The 20,268-nt window shown below is 40.2% G+C and overlaps 1 protein-coding gene across 3 annotated transcripts in view; it reads right to left on the reverse strand.

Annotated features, from left to right (window-relative positions):
- Positions 1-16,691: 16,691 nt before the first annotated feature.
- The window catches only part of CDH6 (cadherin 6), a 93,485-nt gene continuing 89,908 nt past the window's right edge, over positions 16,692-20,268 (reverse strand). For 2 of the 3 annotated variants that reach the window (XR_006221432.1, XR_006221426.1), the window contains exon 14: positions 16,692-16,935. The gene's annotated coding sequence lies outside the window, so the exon portion shown is untranslated. Of the gene's footprint in view, positions 16,936-19,166; positions 19,250-20,268 lie in introns of those variants that run through there. The other variant, XR_006221429.1, reaches the window with a different exon arrangement.

Genomic DNA, 20,268 nt, shown 5'->3' on the forward strand with positions numbered 1-20,268 from the left:
AAAAGAAAAAGAAAGAAAGAAAGAAAGAAAGAAAGAAAGAAAGAAAGAAAGAAAGAAAAAGAGAGGAAGGAAGGAAGGAAGGAAGGAAGGAAGGAAGGAAGGAAGGAAGGAAGGAAGGAATCTAAGCCCGACTGGAAAATACTTCAACTAACTGAAAGCAAACACTTTTAAACTCTAATGGGTCTCCAGCCTTGTTTTGGATATTTTCAGTGTTCCTTTTAGATTGATTAGAGCTTAAACAGTTCAGTGTTGTTCTCTATGTACATTGCAAACGTGGTGTTCAGGTAGTTATTTTCCAGTTTAGCGTTTCACTAATAGTCTGTTATTTTCCGCCTAGGTTGCTTTGTGACAGTCTCATGCAGAATTTCCTCTTCTGTGGTCTTTTCTCTTTTAGATATGTCTTATTATCCATTAAAGAGTAATGAGATAAATAGGTGCCATCAAGTTACTACAGGGAATAAGTGCCTAGCGCAACCTTGCAAATAAGTAGTTGCTCTCTCACCTGGAGAGCTTTAAAATATGTCCATGCTGGAGACATTTTAAAGGGCTGACTTAAAAAAAAAATCTTTACTTAGTACTGCATCTATACTGTTCTCATAGGAGCTTTGTTAAAACTCTACTTATCATGAATATACGTGGGTGTTTATAGAAGAAAGAAAGTGAATATGAAATGATTTTCCTGTTGGGCATGTTTCAGGCAGGTTGTAAAACACAGAAATGACCAGAGATTCTGAAGGGGAAACCAGCCACTCAGCTCAGAGCCCTGAGGAATGGTGGTTGAAGGCAGAGGTGCTCTGACTAGAAGAGCTGTCTGCTGCAGCCACCAGGGCAGCAGACACTCCCTGGGCTTTTATTGCAGGAAGGAGGGCGTGTAGCCCCTACCGGGGACCTGACCCTCTAGGGTGGGAGGAATGCATCTGTAGCTCACTGTGCAGTGTTTGGTATAAGGGATGAGGCCGACTGCCGGCTGGGCTTTCTACATCCTGTGTTGTCAGGCGGTGCTTCATTAGAGTAGGAGGTAGAACGGTCCACCTACAATTCCAGACAACATTCTTTTCTTCCTCTGTAAGTGTCCTATAGAGTTGCCACATGGTCTGTGCCATTCTCTGACCTCCATGTTCCATGGTTAGTGTCCAATACTCACATTCCTTCCTAGTTAAATTTGTGAAATGGACTTTGGAAGCTGGAATAACTCAGATTACAGTCCCAGAAACTTAAAAATAATTATTCAGAAAATCTCTTACATCGCCTCTATCTATCTGAATGTCATGGGAATTCAAATTTAGAGTTTCTCCTAAAATCAGTCCTAATGTTCATGTTGCTGTAGTAACATTGCTAATGAAAGGGAGTTTCCATGAGATCCATTTGTCAAACTCTGTTCAATTACAAGGGCTGGATTTATAAGCTTCATAGCTTCAACGTATAAGCTTCATAGCTTCATAGTTGAAGCTTCAACTTCAGCTTTCAAGTATATTTCAAGTTGAAATATACTTCAACGTTATTCCTCCTCTGCAACTTCCTGTTGGCATCAAACTTCCAGGCAACTTCCAGGCAGGCATCAAACTATGTAGCTGGATGAAAAGTTAATAAAATACTATGACAGATAGGCTATCTATATGGGGCAAATTAGAAAGATCATGGTCATTATTGTACACAGCCAGTATTTTCTTTGTTGAGTTCATATAAGCTCTTGGGGCCAAATTTTTCCAAATCCTGCCCTTAGCCATGATATAAAGACAGATGCCATCAAACTCCCCAGTCCAGAAAAAAATTATACATTCAAATTTCTGGAGCTTTGGTAAATTAAATCCCAATCTCAGATTTTGGCTTTGACCCCATTCTCAGTTTGATATTACTAGTTAGTGTGTGATGCATTCTTTTGGAAACGATATGCCGGAGTATGATAGGATATACTCTGTGAAGTTATACGCTTCAGTTTTAAGGTGGGATATTTAACACATGTTTGTCTTTTCACAATTCCCAAAAACCACTGGGGAAAAAAGGACAGAAGTAGTTAACCCATAGTGAGAAGACCAAGATAAGGGGAAAAAGGGATGGGTCACCAATGGATAATCAAGTTCAGTGAATTTCTAGGAATGAAACTATGAGGAATGAAGGAAGCCCAGAACATGCCATGGGAGGTAGCAGTGCAAATGGAAGCCAAGAACCTTGAAGAGACTCCAGGTTCTGCATCAAACCATGAGATAAAACAGGAGTAAAGGCCACTAGTCAAAGATAATCTTATGGAACAACAGCACAGGTGGGTCCCACAGTTCTGTATGTAGGCTAGGACTTACCTGTAAGCCAAACCAACCAACCAACCAACCAACCAACCAACCATCCAATCCAAACCAACCAACCAATCAGTAAAAGCAGAGGGCTATTTTCTAAAACAAATATGAACTCTGAGAAAAAGTCAAGGTCCCAGCTGTGTTGGTGCCTAGAGTAGACCTCTCTTCATTCGTCCTTTGGCTGACTTACAGCCTAACAGAAGCTGACCTTTCACTCATTGTAAAGTAAAACTGGCAGCTGACTCATGTCATCCATGTGAACAGACTTCCCAATCAGAATTCCTCAGAAAAGGAGAGGGCCTTTGAGGATATAGATCTACTTAAGCCACACCAGCCACTCTGGTTTCTGTTGTCAAATATGAATTTACATTATGAGTCATAGGACAAAATAGGATGAACTATCAGTCATAGGACAAAAACCAGTTGCATGGAAAAGAAAGACCAAGTAACCTGTATCAGCTAGAATGCATTCAAGTGTGAGTGACAGAAAACCCAACTAAAATGGACTCGAGCAAGGAGGATATTTATTTTCTCATATAAAGAAAAATCTGGAGATGGGAAGATTCTTTTTTTTAAGTTTTTTTTTTTAAGTTTATTTATTTATTTTGAGAGAGTGAGCACAAGTTGGGGAGGGGCAGAGAGAGAGGGAGAAAGAGAGAATCCCAAACAGGCTCTGCACTGGCAGCAGAGAGCACGACACGCGCTTCAAATCCAGGAACCATGAGACAAATACCTGAGCCGAAGTCGACTTCTCACTGAATGAACCACCCAGGTACCCCTAAAAATTTTTTTAATGCTTATTTATTTTTGAGGGAAAGTGAGCCAGAGAGGGGCAGAGAGAGAGAGACAGAGGGAGACAGACAGGCTCAGTGCTTCCAGTGAAAAGCCTGACGCAGGGGTTCGAGCCCATGAACCACGAGATCATGACCTGAGCCAAAGTTGGACACTCAACCGACTAAACCACCCAGGTGCCCCAGGATGGGAGAGTTCTTAAATGGAGCAGCTCCACAATGTCTTCAAAGACTTAGGGCCTTCATCTTTTTATTCCACTCTTCTCAGCATGTTAGTGATTTCTTTCCTCATGGTTATGGCCAGCAGGAGGCATTATATGAATAAAATTGCTTTTGAAAGTTCTTAATTGTTTTTTTGGGGCGCCTGGGTGGCTCAGTCGGTTAAGCGGCCGACTTCGGCTCAGGTCATGATCTCGCGGTCCGTGAGTTCAAGCCCCGCGTCGGGCTCTGTGCTGACAGCTCAGAGCCTGGAGCCTGTTTCAGATTCTGTGTCTCCCTCTCTCTGATCCTCCCCCATTCATGCTCTGTCTCTCTCTGTCTCAAAAATAAATAAACGTTAAAAAAAAATTAAAAAAAAAAAGTTCTTAATTGTTTTTTTTTTTTACCATGTGTTACTTATTATTAGTGATTATACCTTTCCCATAAATGTTGCAGGAGATTTTCCCTAGGATCACATTGGATCTCATGAATTGGGTCTCACACCTATGCCTATAAAATCACTAGAAATGGGAAGGAGACTGTTGAGAATGGCCTAGACCAGGGTCTCCCAACATTGGCACTATTGACATTTTGGAACAGAAAATTCTTTGCCATGGAGGGTTGTCCTGGACATTGTACAATGTTTAGGAGCATCCCTGGCCTCTACTCACTAGATTCTAGTAATACCTCTACCCTGTTGCAACAACCAAAAATATCTTCGGACGTTGCCAAATGTCCTCTGGGGGGCAAAACCACTACTTGACAGTAATTCTCAGACCTTTGATTTTACACCAAGAGGAAGTGAACTGCAAAGTCCTATAGAATTCTAGAGGAGTATCCTCTCGATCAGTCTCCAGTAGGCCATGAAAGACAATGGACAACAATGAGTTTCCTAGAGAGCAGAACCAGGGGTAGGAAAAGGACCATTGGGGCTGCATACAGAAAGCAGAGTCAAAGATCAGCTTTGCTATAGTGGGATTTGATATATGCAGCAAAACACTGACCTGTGTACATTTCCTGTTCTGCTATTTCCCAGATGAGTGGTGTTCATCCTGTTTTGTCTTGTTTTTTTTGGTTTGCTGGGTTGTTTTTCAGTTATTCTGTGTCTTCTCCCCCCTTGTATATCAGATGTGTTGTTTCTTAGCATACACCATCTAACCCCAGGGAGAATCATCTACATCTGGCAGAGGATAATCACTCACAGACTGAGAACTTCAAGCATCTGAGTGAGACTGTGTGTGTGCCTCCCTTGGTGAAGGGGTGAGTGTGTTCTGCTAGTGTATGTGGGTATTGACGAGCCAAAGGGAGGACTTTGGCAGACACTGTAAATTGGATTACTCAACATCTATTTCCAACTTCCTTCACTTTACACATTTCACTATAGAGGTTGTAAATGTACATACTTACCCAGTCACCCACACAGCTAGTGGTAGCCACATGACACAGTTCTGATCAGGGAGACACAAACAGAAGTTTATGGAGGAGACTGTTCTAGGGAAGCATTTGCTTTGTTGATAAAGGAAACAAATGCAGCTGGCCCAGCTCTTTCTTCCCTTTTCCTCTTCCTCCTGCCTGGATCCCAAATTTGATTCCTGGCTTTACAGTCATGTTGCAGCCATGGGACAGCGAGTCAACATGCTTGGAATGGCACAATGGGAAGACAGAGTCTGGGATTTCCATCACCTCATTACCTCTCTATCAGTTCTGGTTTGTTGATAAGTTCTCTGGACTTACTGATAACTGAGCAATTTATAAGTCAGGTATTCTGTCATTTGAAGTTGAACAGGAACTGATTAACAACGTAAAAGAATGTTGAGTAAAGGAGAAAGGGTGGAATGAAGGATAGGAATGCTAATAGCCTTGCCTTATATGTAGTGGAACTGAAATTATGACTTCTGTCTTTGAAACCTGGTCCATGATAATATTTGGTAGTTCCTTATCTACCCTCACCTTTTGTTGTTATTGTTTTTGGTTTTTAATCTCAAGATCCTTTCCCTATTCTGAGCTTAGTACCTGGAGGAGGCTGGCATAACCATATGCATCAATCAAGTTCTTGGCTTTTGAGATTCTAAGTATGCTTTTGAAATTCATTTTCTTGAAATCCAAAGATTTTCAATTTGCAAGAGCCAGGCTTCTTGAGAAAGAATATGTCATTAAATTCCAAAAGCTGGGTTTTAAGTATCTGAAGAAAAATGTCTGCAGGAATCAAGCCATAAAGGAAGGTGTGTCTGAAGTGAGGAAGAAGGCCAGAGGTTCAGGGAATTAGAGGGAAAGCAAGTACTGTACTTAGGAAGTTGGTTGTGTTCTGCCCGGAGCTCTTCACTGAGTCCTGGGGCAGGAGAGGGTGAGGTTTGAAAATGTAAGAGTGAAAAGGAGCAATGCATTCCTTTATGCATTCATCTCCTGGAAGGCAGCAAGCCAAACAGCAGACCTCACAGAAGTCCCCCCCAGTGCCTAACAGAATGACGCCTTAGCGAGTGGGAATTGTAGGGGGACAGGCCAAGGTAAAGAAGGCCTGACACAGCCTTGCTGAGTTTGCTGTGTCCTCATACATCATAGAGGAGAGTTAGAAAACTGGTCATGGCCCTAAAAATGACCAGGATGGCTAGTGGATCTAAAGGGATCTCTTATCGGAACATGGATGATGCAGTCCATGTGAACTAGTGATCAGAGACCATGCTGGTGCCTGGATCAGCTCAGTGGATGTCAAAAGAGATTCTGATGACCAAAGGTCAGGAGATGCCAAGGAGGACGGAGGTCAACCATAGATAGAAGCCTACCTATTCCCAGAGATCTGGCACCACATAAATACCTGGGAAACAACCTGCACTCCCGCGAATGTGGAGAAGGGGGGAGTTAAATCTGACCATATAAGAGATTACATGCAAAATGACTGAGTTTGCTTGGAATTAATTGGTAATGAATAAGGTTTCTGCCAGCTGGTGCAATGGGATCTCTTAGTTATAGAAATGAAGTTAATCCTTTTTATGTTTAAGAACGTGGCTTGAGAAAATCAAAACTGCTACATAAGAAACCGAAGCATATTATTTAAAGTAATTACAGATAAACAAGCAAATAAATAAAAATGATAGCACATCAAATATTATAAGGAGGAAGAGGTGGGAGAGGAGAGAGGATGGTTGTAAAAGTTAATTAAATCCTCATCTTTCATTTCTGGAAGACAATACGCTAAATATAAATTTGATACATTCAGAAACTTCATAGTCATGTTTAGTTTTGAAGGTAACAAGTATAGGAATAAAAAAGAATTGTTTCTTGGGAGAGGGACTAGGGATAAGTAGAAGACTTTCTTTTCATAATTATTTGTGCTCTACTACTTGGTTTTTATTCTTACAACATACTCATTTTACTTTGATATAAATTAAACTAAATAAAAAATAATCATGAACCTGTGAGTGTTTGTGCTATATGCTGTAGCAGTATATGCTAATAGAATATATATTCAAAAGATAAAAGCAGCATAGGAAGTACAATCGATGGTGTTGTATGGTGATGGATGGTAGCTACACTTGTGGTGAGTTTAGCATAACATACAGAGGTGTTGAATCACTATGTTATACACCTGAAACTTATGTAACATTGTGTGTCAACTACACTCAAATGAAAAAATAAATAAAAAATAAAGATAAAAGTACACTTAAGTTTTCTAAGAATATGGAATATCATGCTCTAGAAAATGGCTTTGCAGAGCCCTGCAAGAATTCCTAGACTGTATGGGTAAATACGGCAACCACCCGGCCACTAGGAAATGGATATTATGAGTCAGGAAACAGAAGAGAAGGACAAATACATGTGAAGCTTAGATAGGGAGTCTTTTCAAAACAGTTACTGTGAGAGAGATTGTATCAAAGGTTGTGTCATAGCAGTTGGAACTGTGAGATAATAATTGTGGAATTTGAATGGTCTTGTGTGAGATGTACTAGGAGCAGTTTCTAAGGCATAAATACAGGTGCGCGTGTGCATGTGCACCCCCCCCCCCCCCACACACACACACACTCGTATTGGATTTAGCTTGCACTCTAGCCCACTAATCATCTTTTTCTCACTTGGCCTTCATATCGGATCCTCGGAGCCCAATTAGAGCCCTCAGAAGTAAGTCTGTTATACTCTCTGTTTCCCCTACTTCATCCATGGCCCCACATAGACAGAGGACTGACAGACAGGGGCCAGAGGGTCAGGACTAAAATCAGTGGTCATTTGACCCGTGTGGAAACACAGCTCCTGGAACAAAGGACTGAGACTTCATAGGGGTCTAGGAAACAGACCAGCAAAGCCTTGTAGCGTTGAGCACATGACCTCTGTACAATTACATCAAAACCACTCTTTTTTTTTTTTTTTCCCCCAGTTTGGGTAACTTTTGTACTGATAACTCAGGCCAATAACCTTCGTTATTATTTTTGGGCTGATGGAGCCATAAGAGTAGAGAAATATTCTGGGAAAGGTGAATTCGTGATGTGAATGACATCTCCTGATTACTTCTTCAGACAATATATGCAAAGAAGCATTTTCAACATTCTATCAAGTTCATTCTCTTAAAATCTGAAGAAGCAAGTAAGGGTTATATATATTTGGATCCCAAATCAGTTCAAGTTGATTTATGGCTGGTAACAACAATTAGTGTGATTAATTAAAATGTTCAGCCAGGCAAATTTCCTGAAAGGATTTGTAGAAACTCTTGAAAATCAGAGAATGAGCTAAGATTTGTTTTTTAAAATTGATTTCAACCCATGACACCTTAGGGTATAATCATGCTGTTCACAACTATATTATGGTCCCACCAAAGAAAAATTCTATTCATGTGGCTACAGAGAGGTGAATGGGAACTTCTGACCTCTAACAGTGCAATTTTGCTTTCCCAATAACAGCATCCTGGAAGCACTGGGGCAGATTGCTTTCGCTAGAATGCAATACCTGAAAACTGGCCTTTGCTTTCTGGCCGTTCATTTGACCACCTAGGAGAGCGTTTATTCACAGCTGACAATACAGAAAGAGATTTAATCAAAATCAAGCTCCATACACATATTTTATACCTACATCAGGGTGCTTTGGTTGAAATTCAACCCTAGGATTTTTGAAGTCTTGATGGGTAGGAGTTGGAAAACCTGTCGTTTAAAAACTGCCAGCAGTTGTCTAGTTCAATGGAGGTGTCGAAACTCCTTTCTGAACAAGATGGTTCTTTTGTTCTGGGTGAACCACCTGAATGGGCTGCCCTAGTCAACTAAGCGCAAATATACCTAATCCTTTTCTATCGATTTGAATTCTTTCCTGAAACCCCTGCCATTACATGAAAAGCTGCTACATGGAAAATATTTCCATTAGTTGTAATGAATTCCGTCCTCACCTGAGGTTCCCAATTTTATCAGAGAGAGAAATATATCAATTGGATAATGAAAATGAAATTCAATAGTTAATAAACAACAATCATAAAACAGAATTTTCACACAAAATGTAGTGTAATGGAGGTTTATTTTGCTTTTTTTCTCTTATACTGTTTTCTTCACCAATCTTTCAACCATTTTAGAACCCATGGTTATCTGGAACTCAAACAATATTGAGAAATAAATTTAAGCACCGATGATTATCTGTAGGGAGAAATAAAGGCTAATCTTTCCACCTTTCCATCTTCCTTGCTCCATGTAGGCACACAGCAAAGCATCCGAGCTTCCAATGTGTGTGCAATTCAAATGTGTTCCAGATGATATTCTCTAACCAGAAGCTGTTGGCCTGAGTAAATTAGTGAATGTGTCTTTGCCTGAAAGTATAATTTCAAAATATCACTTCTTATGGCTTATTTATTTAGTATGTTTTGGGATATAAAGTCATTATAATGAAAAAAAAAGGAGTGTGGTAGGCTATTATAATGAACCCCCCCCACAAAAATATTTAAATCCTAATCCCCCAAATCTGTGAATGTATTACCTTACAAGGCAAGAGATTTGCAGATGTGATTACATGAAGGATCTGGATTATCTGGGTGGGTTCTGTGTAATGACAAGGGTCCCTGGAGGAGGGAAGGGAGAGAGGGTAAGAGAAAGAAGGGTGATGATGGAAGCAGAGGTCAGAGTGATGCAAGGAAGGTGCCACCAGACAAAGTGCAGATGGGTGGCCCCTAGATGCTGGAAAAGGCAGGAATGGATTCTGCCCTAGAGCCTCCAGCAGGAGCACAGTACTGTTGTTCCATTTTAGATTTCTTGCCTCAAAAGTTGTGAGGTAATCAGCAACCTGATTGTCCATCAGTGGATGAATGTATAAAGAAGATGTGGTATATCTATACCATGGGATATTCTTCAACCAGGAGAAAGAAAGACATTTCCTCCATTTGGGATAACATGGAACCTGAGGGTATTGTGTTAAGTGAAACAAACTAGAGAAGGACAAATACTGCATGGTCTTACTTACATGTCGAATCGGGCGGGGGGGGGGTGGGGGGGAAGAAGTCAAACTCATAGAAACAAAGAGTAGAAAAATGGTTGCCAGGGGTTGGGATGGTTGTGGGGAAAATAACGAGAAGTTGGTAAACGGGTACAAACTTACCACCTAGGTGGCTCAGTCGGTTGAGTGTCTGACTTAGGCTCAGGTCACGATCTCATGGTTTGTAAGTTTGAACCCCGCGTTGGGCTTTGGGCTGTCAGTTCAAAGCCTGGAGCCTGCTTCAGATTCTGTGTAACCCTCTGTCTCTGCCCCTCCCCCACTCACACTCTGTCTCTGTTTATAATGAATAAACATTAAAAAAAATTAAAAAAAAAAGCGTACAAACTTTCAGCTATAGATAATCAGATTTAAAAAATTGGCTAGTGTTTGTACCCTAGGTCTGTGAATTATCTTTCATTTTAAAAATTTCTAGTTTAACCAAAAGAGCCTGCTGATTACTTTCCTAAACAACCAGAAATTTAAAAAGTGGTTTTGAAAGTTGTTTTCCATAGCTTTCCCTAGGCTTGATAAAACGTGGGCTTGATAAATATCAGTGTATCCAGTTTAGTTCAGCAAACCTTTAATGAATATTTGTTCTATTTTGTCTTTCAAAATTCTGTCTCAGGAAATTCATGGGAACATTTTTTTCCCATTGCACAAATCTATCTCATTAAAAGATGTCTATTAAAAACCTGCTGTGTGAGGTTCTATGGGATCCACTACTATAACTTTAAACCTGGCCCAAGAAGAAGATACCATATGTTTAGTATGAGGGAGAAAAATTTATTGCTGGAGTCAGAAAACCAAACTCAGATAGGCTTAAACAAATTTAGAAATTTATTGACTTAACTGAAAAGTATAAAATTAGGCCTGGCTCCAAGCACTGTCTTCCCAGAGTTTCAAAATATCACATTTTCTTCATGATTCTTTTAGTTGTCCCTCCTCTTTGTGCCAGATTTATCTTCAGGCTGGCTCCCCTCATGTTAGAAAAATGACTTCTGCAATTCTAGATATCACACCCTCAGCACACCATCTGAGAAAGAAAGAATATGTCTTCTTGGAGTTCCTTCAGAAGGTAAGGGAGACTTCTATTCTCAAAGCCCCAGCAAATAGCTCTTATGCCTCCTGGACCTTAATTAGATCATGTCTTCTCTTCTAAAGAAAATATCAAGACTCAGACTTGGGTGGGACTGGTGGATGGTTTATGTTCCACTTGAAAACAAAAGAGGAGTAAATTCCACCCAAGTCACATGGCTGAGAATAGGACAGGAACAATTGTCCCAGGAAAAATGTGGGTGCTCTTCAAGGGAAAAGGTGAATCAATGTATGTCCACAGTGTAGAGTAAACAAAATGCAGGAAGATAAGCACAAAGTGCTATGATGCTATGGTATCAAAGAGAGAAAGGCTCAATCTTTTGTCAGCGTTGGGGAAATAAAAGATTTCATTAAATAGTTGTAGTTTGTGTATTGATTCCTACTTATCCTTAAAGGTCCATTGTAGAGAGGGGGAAAAAAAGACATCCTTTGAAGTAGGAACACAGCAGCAAAAGGAAGGAGGCAGAAAACTGTAGAGTTGTGCAATGGTGACACTAATTAATGCAGCATGACTACAATACAAAACATTGGAAGGCAGCTGAAAAGGGAAGCTGGAGTCTTATTGTGTAGGACTTTCCTTAAATTCCAGCAGGAGGAGTCATATTTAATTTAGAAACCAAAGGGGAGCCATTGACAGGTTTTGAATAGAGGAAAGATATAACCAAATATGCCTGCTGGAAATATTAATCTGCCAGGAGTGAATTGGATGAATTGTAGCAGAGAGAGACACAATTCATGGAGAGCAGTTAGGAGGCTATTGTAGTATTCTGATGAAAATGATGAAGGAGGGTGGCAGTCAAGAAGTGGGAGGAGATGGTGGGCATGAGAGACTTAACATAGTGGGATCTTCCTGGCTTGCTAATAAATAGGTTGTAAAGGGCTAAAGGAGGAGGATTAGTAGTGACACAGAGCTCTGATGTCACCGTGATTAGCAAGACAGTGGTATCATTCATGAAAATGGAGAAATCAAAAATGGGAGGTGTTTTGCTGAGCAAGAACCTCCACAGGTAGGGAGCCATAAGACTGCCTGCCCCTGTGCCAGTTGATCCTTAATTGCTTGAAAAGCAAAGGGCTCCTCTGCTATAAGTCACCTCTTTTACAAGCAAAAGTAGTTAACTCTGACCTTTTTTACCGTGTCAATTCATTAGCTCTTAACATCACAGAGCCATAACCCAGGGGCAGAATCATGCGCCTTCAGAAGTGTGGGGGGTTTGAATGGGTTGGAATGACATCCATTTTTTCCCTAAGCAGGTTCAGATTTGAAACTCTAGACTCAGTAGATGGAGATCAAAATATTATCTCTAGTGCTGAGAAAACCATAGGAGAATGTGGGTCAAATGGACTTCTTTAGATTGCCCAATTAAAACAACTGACTGATACACAGTCACTCCTTGGGATGCAGGCTTTCTCCTGTGGGGACAGAGCCTCTGAATGAAGACTTACACCGTGTCCTAAGAGAATGGCCCTTTCTCTATGGGCAGGTAGGTCCCAGAGAGAAAAGAGAGACATACAGGCCCATTTCTTTTCTTCACCAGTAGGTCCTTCCTCTCCCCCTGGGAGGAATGGGTGAGAGGGGTAGAGACAGACCTGAGGTTTTGTTCTCACTGACAGTGGGACTTTCTTGTAATCATGTGCAGAACTTGCCTTCTGTTTCTTCATCGTCTAAGCCTGGTATCCCCAATTCATGATGGCTTCTGGACTCTGACTCTCCCTGATTTTGACTCAATGAAGACATAGAGGAAGCCAGACAGGCAGATTTCCTAGTGACTGCATAAGGAGCTCAAAAGATTTGAATTTATGACCTGTTGTGATGATATTGGAGTTTTAGAAGGTTCCCTCTGGTGACAATGTAGGAGAATGGCACATGGTGGAGAGGTCAGTTAAGAAGATTGGGCTGGAATCCAGAGGGAAGGTGATGAAGGGTTGTAGCAAAACACTGACCATGAGGTTGGAGTAGGGGAAACTGATTCAGGAGTCATTTAAGAGGAATCCACAAACCATTTAAGAGGACTACAAGTAGACAGAAAGAAAGAGAAAGTGAGATAACTCCAGGTGACTGCCTTGGGTCCGTGGTTCAACAATGATGTCATTCTTCAAGAAAACTATAGGAAGATGAGCATGTTGAAGGGGGCAAAGTGAGATTTCATTTTGTGGTCTTTTAGTTGCATATGGTGTTTCCAAGTGAAGATGGCCAGAAATGACTTCACTTCTTTTTGAAGTACAGACAAAATAAAGCTAGAGATTGGCTTGAAGCGGGAGCATGGAGACACTTATTTTTCACTCTTCACGTTTCCATATTGGGTAGGGAGTTACATTGCCTCACTCAGAGGAAAAAGGAACACTCCCAGCCTCTCTCCAACACCTTACTCACTCCTTTGCAGGGCATCCTCCTTCTTCCTAACTGATTCTGTGTCCTCTTTCTTTCAGATCTGTCTGACTATCTAGATGGCTTCCTCAAATTTTCCATCTGATATGTTTCTAGGCAAGTCCTGCTGCTTTGGTTTCGATGCAGGCTCTATTGACTGCTGATCCAAAGCCATACTCTTAAATCAATTTTATCAGTAATATAGCTTTGATCCCATCTCTGTTTCCGTCTCTTCTTTATCAGTTGGTTCAGAAACTCTGGAGGAGAGTGTCTTAGCTTTCTAGAGCTGTTATGACAAAATATCACAGAGTGGGTGGCTTCAACAACATAAATTTATTTTCCTACAGTTCTGGAGGCTGGAAGTTCAAGATCAAGATGTCAGTAGGGTTTGTTTACTCTGAGGCCTTTCTCCTTGGCTTGTAGATGGCTGTCTTCTCTCTGTCTTCACATGGTCTTCCCTCTGTAGTTGCCTGTGTCCAAATTTCCTCTTCTTTTTTTTTTTTAAATGTTTTTATTTATTTTTGAGACAGAGAGAGACAGAGTATGAGCAGGGGAGGGGCAGAGAGAGAGGGAGACACAGAATCCGAAGCAGGCTCCAGTCTCTGAGCTGTCAGCACAGAGCCTGACGCGGGGCTCGAACCCACGGACCGTGAGATCATGACCTGAGCTGAAGCCAGATGCTTAACCGACTGAGCCACCCAGGCGCCCATCAAATTTCCTCTTCTTATAAGAAAACAGTCATATTGGATTAGGGCCCACTCTAATGACTTAATTTTAACTTCATTGCCCCATTTAAAGGCCCTATCTCCAAATAAAGTCACATTCTGAAGTACTGGGGGTTAGGGCTTTAACATATGAATTTGGGGGATGAGTAGGTCACAATTCAGACAATAACAGAGAAAGAATGATATTTATTAACCCTCCAAAACTCTATCAACAGCCCCTATATTGTCTTTTTTTCTTAAATACATTGTCATACACAATTTTGAAACAGATTATTTTTTCCCCTCACCTCATTTAACTTTTTAATGTTTGTTTGTTTGTTTGTTTGTTTGTTTGTTTGTTTTGAGAGAGAGAGAGCAGGGGAAGGGCAGAGAGAGAGGGAGAGAGAATCCCGAGCAGGCTGTACACTATCATCACAGAGCCCTACATGGGGCTCAAACTCACCATCTGTGAGGTCTTGAACCAAAATCAAGAGTCAGATGCTTAACCGACTGAGCTACCCAGGTGCCCCTTCTTACTCCATTTATTTCAGTGCCAAGAACTAAGAACATTTTAATCAGGGCACTGCTTAGTTTCCTTAAAATAAAAACAGGGCAATGATGCTCAAAGGCTGGTTCCTAGTAGGGGGAGGGTTGCTAGGTGTTGTATTACCTAGAATTGGTTCAAGACAAGACCTGGCGAAAACCTGTCCCCTGCTAATCAAAGCATCTGTAAGTCTTCCCTCAGAAACAGTGTGGAGCAATGAGATCATTGTTTGTACAACCCTTTGGAATTTACAATTTGCCGAAATACCCAAGGTTGATGTTGTGTACATGTTTAGGTTCACAAGTAATTATAAGGCTATAATCCAAGCCTATGTTTCTCCATTAGTTTTGTTCTTTGATATTTCTCTTACCAAATTTGAGCTTGAATGGTTTTCCCAAGGGAAATTATGCACCTGGAGTGATGGCTGATTTTTATGGAATTCTGTTAATATCCTACGTGACTGAAGATGGTCATTCAGAGCTTTGTTTCAGGGACATAAAACCTTTAGGCATTTCCACACTGTGAAAGGAAGAAATGACAGATCTGTGGCAAGGAAGCACTTTTTTTGATCAGTGTGATTATATTAGAATGCTCAACTTGGATATATTGATTTGTCTTTGAGAGCACTTTGTGCCACATAAATCTCATAGAAATATCTTTAAGGAGCTGCCCCAGAAGGCCACTACTTCCCTTCTCAGCAAAGAGAAGCAAAGCCAGGGAGTCATTTGTCAAAGTTTCAAACAGAATGGTCCATTTATGAACTGACACTGCATGGTTTCCTATTCTGACATTCATGGGATTTTAAAACAAAGATGCATTTTATGATTAACCTCGGCATATAGAAGCAAAGAGCTATATTTGTCTCTTTTGACTTCAGCAACCTGAATTTTTAAAAAATCACCTTCAAGGAGAATCATATTTATTATACCTCAAAAATTCAGTTTATATGCACCCTTGTTCAGAGCAATTTCTTTTTTCCTACATTTCATAGCCAAGTGGTCATTTGTTTTGGACATGCATTCATGCTTTGGAAGATTTGGCCACCAATGGACAAGAACATTTTTGAGGGTGTTTTTTTTTTCCCCTTCCCTTCTGCCTTAGTATATGGGAAATAGGTCTAAAAAATTATAAATGAATTTTAAAAGATTGATTAAAAGCTTCTCACTTGCTCCGTGTTCTGGGACACATAGCCTCAATTTTCTAATTTTTAAGGGCTGTTGTGTAAAGATCATCTTCTCTCTCTCTCTCTCTCTCTCTTGAATTGGATGACCTTGAGCAAATTACTGGTTGAAATTTACTGTTTTTCCCTCATAAAATGAATATTATGATGTTCATATTACGAAACAGGCAGTATTGGAGGAAGAGGGGAAGTAGGTTAGGATATTATTTATTTAGGAGAGAGGATTTTGAGTCAGTGTGGCTTGGTAAATCTATTACTTGCTGGTTGGATGATGCTTGGCATGTGACTTAACTCCCTAAGCCTCAGTTTCTGTATCTGGGAGTAGGCATAATAATTGCTCCTTTCCCATGTGGTTGTTTGAAAAGAAAATGAAATAGTTTACAAACATAGTGCCTAACACACTGTAAGTGTGAGATCATAATCATCATCATGAAAATAACAAATAACCATTAACAGGTTTAATTACTTTATTTCCCTTAACATAATGAGTAAGACACAGACTCAAAGGGAAAGTAAAATCCATAAAATTCAAACTCTGCGCTGGGCAAAATGGATTGAAACGAGAGTTATAGAATTTGGAATATATCTTTTGAATATCTGTATTCATATATACATATACATGTGCACATATATATACAGACACATACATAGATACTTATATGGAAATATAAAAAAATATATCTATTTATAGTCAGTTGAAATTTCACAGAAGTTTTAAATAACATTAAATGTATTTACCAAGATTTTATATTATATTATAAATACATTTCCCTTTCTAATGCAAAAACATTTTCTAAATAAAAAACATATTTAGTCACAAGTACAAAATTGGAATAAGATTTAATAATCTCCCCTAGGAACTGATTTTGAGGTTTAAACCATCCTTTTATGAACACTGCATTAACTCTTAAATCCTTCTTATAATGTCTTCATATTTAAGCTTCTGTGGAGAAAGAGAGGAACACACCATTCTCTCACTTATATAAAAATATTCCTGCATTTAAAAATATTAAGAGCTGCTTGAAGATGGCAGCATAAAGATAATTGTATTAAGCACCACTTTCTAATATCAACTGAAAGGAACACAGATCTAACAGAAGAGTCCATCTTTAATGAAACCAGGAGACAGATACAACCTCAAACAATGAAGGATTGCTTCTAAATATAGGGCCATGTGGTCCCAGTTCCAGGAGGATGTCAAAAGTGAACTCAAACTCAACAGTCCACGTACACTCTGCAGTTTTCCAATAGCAGGTGCTGCAGCTCCAAGGCATTTACCAGTTATCCCTTCCTGGAAACCATCACTTCCACAGACCATACTGAGGCACTGCGCACCTAGATGGGATTGAAAGGGAAAAAAATCCATTAACTTTGCAGGAATCATCTTGGAGGCATACAATGGGAATAATAATACCACAAACAACAATATCAACAATAACAATGGCCAATATTTACTGAGTGGTTACTGTGTGCTAGGCATTGCTTTAAATGGTTTACGTACACCAACCCAGGCAATCCTCAAAGTAACCTTATGAGGGTACTATTACTACCCCAGTTGTACTCATCAGTTATAGAACTTGTGCTTTTGAAAATGCTTATTTATTTATTTTTGAGAGACAGGGAGAGAGAATCCCAAGCGGGCTTCACACTCAGCGTGTAGCCCAACCTGGAGCTCGATCCCATGTCCTGAGCTGAGATCAACAGTCGGACACTTAACTGACTGAGCCACCCAGGTGCTCCTAGAGCCTGTACTTTTAGCCCCCATGTTCTGCTGCATTTCCATGGTGTGCATGGAGTCAGCTTCTGTCAGCGGCTCAACATCAGTTGAGGAGAATGAAAATAAATGTCAGGTGCCCACACAGGAACTGGATTCTGCCAGTAACCTGAATAAACTTGGAAGATTCTTCCCCAGAGCTTCCATGTAAGAGCCCAGTCCAGCTGACACCTAATTTCAGCTTTGGGAGATCCTGAGCAGGGAACCTAGGCATGCCATGCCAGACTTCTGACCTGACAGAACTCTGAGCTAATATATAAGGGAGTGTTTTAAGTCACCAAGTCTGTAGTAACTTTTACACAGCCATGGAAAACCAATACACAAACATCTTTCACTAATTTAATACATTTAAGAGAAAAATATGATGATAAGTTCTGGATGGGAAGAGTTAAGGGAATACCGCAGTGCTTTTGCAAAGAGTGACTAAACCGAAATGGAACTAACTCTTTTCCTCCCTGCTGCTCATCGTCCTCACGGTCTCCAGCCACCACTTCTTCCTCCTCCTCACTCTTAGGCCACAAGTTCTGTCATGTGTACCTCCAAGATATTTCCTCTAGTTTTTATTCTCACTGAGTGGTCTTATTTAGAAGACTTCAGTACTTTCTACATTTTTTTGTTGAGATACAATTGACATGTTATATTAGCTTCAGGTGTGTAACACAGTGATTCAATGTTTATGAATATTGGGAAATGATCACCACAATAAGTCTAATTAACATCCATCACCATACGTAGCCATACTTTTTTTTCTTGCAGCAAGAACTTTTATGATCTATTCTCTTAGCCTTCATCACTTCTTGATTAAATTAGTATAGTAACCTCCTAACTCAGGGCTATACTCAATGCTCTACCTTGCTCTTGTTTTGAGGTTTCTGAATCCCTAATCTGATTATCTGCCTTTTCTACTTCAACTCCTTTAAGGACCTCCTCTAGCCTTCAGAATAAAATTCAAACTCCTGGCATAGTATTACCAGCTTGAATTTCTCCCACACTTATCATTGGCTGTAGTCATACTAAATTACTTGCCTTTGCTACAGTGAAGCATATTTTTGCACCACTCTGTGCTTGGACGACTACTGCCAATTCTTTCTGGAAAATTGCTATTCATCCTTAAAACTCAATTCGAACATCATCCCTTCCAAAAAGTGTTTTATGAGTTAGATATGGACACTTCTCTCACAGGGTCCTCTTCATTAGCTAATTGGGTGCTTTAACAGGGGATCTTACCCCTTCTTCACTGACAGATCCTGACAGCCACTTTCACAACAGGCAGAGAGACCCTGGGTTTAGACCAGGGTCATGCAGATGTCCATCCGACAGGGTCTAGTCCAGATCTGAGAGTATAACTACTCCATCTCTATTGTTGTCTTAGGGTATGACCAGCTTTGAGGCGGAGATGGGGAATTTGTGTAGGCAACTCAAAGGTGTTGAGAAAGATGGTCTAATCACTCCTCTGTCTCTTCTCACTGCAATTTGCTTTTATAGAGACATTGGGATTTACAGGCTTTACCTGATGAATGTCTAATGATAGGGAAGAGCAAGGCTTTTCACATAGTGCTAGTTTAAGTTTAGAGAGAGTTGTGAAAGGTTAACACAAAGGGATGGTGGTTCCAGTCTATTAGGCGCTGCTGAAATGGCCTTAAGCGGGTTCATGTGGAGCCTGTACTCGCCCTGGCAAGCGGTTATGTGGGAATGGAGAGGGCTGGTAACTCAGGCCCAACAAGGCATGGCCCACCTTGATGGACAAAATGGAGCACCTTCTCTTGAAGGCCGTCTTCACAAGCACCTTGGAGCAGAGTACTTAGCATAAGAGCTGCTGAAGCCGTCCCCTGCATTTTTACTCCAGGATGGTTCTTTGGCCTGAAGTGTCAGTGGCTAAAGAATGGAATGAAAAGAGATGTGATGCGAAGTTCTTGGCTGGTTTCCTTCATACTGAGGGGACATTGAGGCGTGGGTAGGCCCCCTAATTGAGTTATTATTGCTTTGGTAGGTTGGTAGCATAGGGTCTTTGTGCCACCTATGGTGCTTTGGACTGATCTGCCTTAGCCAGCTTCTGCTCCTCAGCCATGTTGGAGGTGGGAAGACAGGATGGACTTCCCTCTGCTATCAGCATATTCCTTTTTGAGCAGAGTCTTCTGGGATCTGACCATTGTCTCTTATTTGCACCACAACTACCACTTTCATGAGTTTTATTAGTAACATTTTGTTTGGTTAAAAGAAACAAAAGTAAGTAGCCCTTTACTTCCCTCACTCTATGCAAAATAATCCAAACAAAACTATGTATGTATCTCTATAAGTAACAGAAACAAAGCTTGAGACACCAAAAGTATTTGTGTAACCAACTATGGCTGGAGATCTGATTGTCAGCCCCCAGCCAACCAAGGCTGGGCACATGTCTCAACAGGTGTCTACAAGAACACTGTCGTATATTCATTGGTTTGCCTGTTTGTTTATCCATCCAGCTTATTAACGTTTTAAAATCATTTTTTTTTCTATTTCTAGTGAGTAATTCACAATAGACAATTCAAAAAATGTCAAACCAATTTAAAAATGCAGGGTTTTATATCATATATTTTTGTTCATATGTTTTATTATCAAACTTGGTTTTACAGATATAACATGCATTCTCAAAGGATGATGAACTCTGATAATTAAGTATCCTCCTTAATTACAAGTTATTTTGATACTTGAGAAAAATATTTGACGCAGATTTGTTGGTAACATAATTTTGTTTAATCAAATGAATACTATGAAAGTTATAATAAAAACACTGCTCTATTAACACACTTAAGATGTACTGTTTTCCTCCAAATTTGAAAATTATCTAAAAAATATATAAAACTCTCTTTCATAGAAAATATAGAGACAAGTTAGCAATGAAAAAATGTATCAAA

Source organism: Panthera tigris, chromosome A1 (assembly GCF_018350195.1).
Source record: "Panthera tigris isolate Pti1 chromosome A1, P.tigris_Pti1_mat1.1, whole genome shotgun sequence".
Taxonomy (NCBI): Eukaryota; Metazoa; Chordata; class Mammalia; order Carnivora; family Felidae; genus Panthera; species Panthera tigris.